Source organism: Hippocampus guttulatus, unplaced genomic scaffold (genome assembly GCF_054856545.1).
Source record: "Hippocampus guttulatus isolate MCC_2025c unplaced genomic scaffold, RoL_Hgut_1.0 HiC_scaffold_143, whole genome shotgun sequence".
Taxonomy (NCBI): Eukaryota; Metazoa; Chordata; class Actinopteri; order Syngnathiformes; family Syngnathidae; genus Hippocampus; species Hippocampus guttulatus.
The window spans coordinates 10,001-11,992 of NW_028233832.1; positions in this window are offsets into that span (position 1 = coordinate 10,001).

A 1,992-nucleotide genomic window follows, 5' to 3' on the forward strand; every position below is an offset into this window, starting at 1 on the left:
GCTGAGGGTACCAGGGGTGCCGCTGAGGGTACCAGGGGTGCCGCTGGGGGTACCAGGGGTGCCGCTGAGGGTACCAGGGGTGCCGCTGAGGGTACCAGGGGTAGGGCTGGAGGTACCAGGGGTGCCGCTGGGGGTACCAGGGGTAAGGCTGAGGGTACCAGGGGTGCCGCTGGGGGTACCAGGGGTAAGGCTGAGGGTACCAGGGGTGCCGCTGGGGGTACCAGGGGTAAGGCTGAGGGTACCAGGGGTGCCGCTGGGGGTACCAGGGGTGCCGCTGAGGGTACCAGGGGTAGGGCTGGAGGTACCAGGGGTGCCGCTGAGGGTACCAGGGGTAAAGAGCGGGCCGGCCCGGCGGGCGAGTGTGGCCGGGAAAGAGGCCTCTCGGTCGGATTGGGAGTTTGAAAAAAATCCCCCATTCATTTCCAATGGCGGAGGTACCAGGGGCAAGGCTGGGGGTACCAGGGGTAAAGAGCGGGCCGGCCCGGCGGGCGAGTGTGGCCGGAAAAGGGGCCTCTTGGTCGGATTGGGAGTTTGAAAAAATTCCCCCATTCATTTTCAATGGCGGGGGTACCAGGGGTAGAGCTGGGGGTACCAGGGGTAAAGAGCGGGCCGGCCCGGCGTGCGAGTTTGGCCGGAAAAGGGGCCTCTTGGTCGTATTGGGAGTTTGAAAAAATTCCCCCATTCATTTTCAATGGCGGAGGTACCAGGGGCAAGGCTGGGGGTACCAGGGGCGAAGCTGGCTGGGGGTACCAGGGGTAAGGCTGAGGGTACCAGGGGTGCAGCTGAGGGTACCAGGGGTAAGGTTGAGGGTACCAGGGGTGTTGCTGGGGGTACCAGGGGTCACCATTCATTTTCAATGGGGGAGGTACCAGGGGCAAGGCTGGGGGTACCAGGGGTGTTGCTGGGGGTACCAGGGGTAAAGAGCGGGCCGGCCCGGCGGGCGAGTGTGGCCGGAAAAGGGGCCTCTTGCTCGGATTGGGAGTTTGAAAAAATTCCCCCATTCATTTTCAATGGCAGATGTACCAGGGGTCGGTGTCCGCCAGACGGCGGTGTGGTAGGCAAAAGGCGGGCCGGCTCGGCGAGCGTGCGTGCCCGGGAAAAAGGCCTCTTGGCCGGCGTGAGAGTTTAATAATAGCGGGCCGGCTCATCGAGCGTGCGTGCCCGGGAAAAGGGCCTCTTGGCCGGCGTGAGAGTTTAATAATAGCGGGCCGGCCCGGCGAGCGTGCGTGCCCGGGAAAAAGGCCTCCTTGCAGGCGTGAGCGTTTAATAATAGCGGGCCGGCCCGGCGAGCGTGCGTGCCCGGGAAAAAGGCCTCCTTGCAGGCGTGAGAGTTTAATAATAGCGGGCCGGCCCGGCGAGCGTGCGTGCCCGGGAAAAAGGCCTCCTTGCAGGCGTGAGAGTTTAATAATAGCGGGCCGGCTCGGCGAGCGTGCGTGCACGGGAAAAAGGCCTCTTGGCCGGCGTGAGAGTTTAATAATAGCGGGCCGGCCCGGCGAGCGTGCGTGCCCGGGAAAAAGGCCTCCTTGCAGGCGTGAGAGTTTAATAATAGCGGGCCGGCTCATCGAGCGTGCGTGCCCGGGAAAAGGGCCTCCTTGCAGGCGTGAGAGTTTAATAATAGCGGGCCGGCTCTGCGAGCGTGCGTGCCCGGGAAAAGGGCCTCTTGGCCGGCCTGAGCGTTTAATAATAGCGGGCCGGCTCATCGAGCGTGCGTGCCCGGGAAAAGGGCCTCTTGGCCGGCCTGAGCGTTTAATAATAGCGGGCCGGCCCCGCGAGCGTGCGTGCCCGGGAAAAAGGCCTCCTTGCAGGCGTGAGAGTTTAATAATAGCGGGCCGGCTCATCGAGCGTGCGTGCCCGGGAAAAGGGCCTCCTTGCAGGCGTGAGAGTTTAATAATAGCGGGCCGGCTCGGCGAGCGTGCGTGCCCGGGAAAAGGGCCTCTTGGCCGGCGTGAGAGTTTAATAATAGCGGGCCGGCTCATCGAGCGTGCGTGCCCG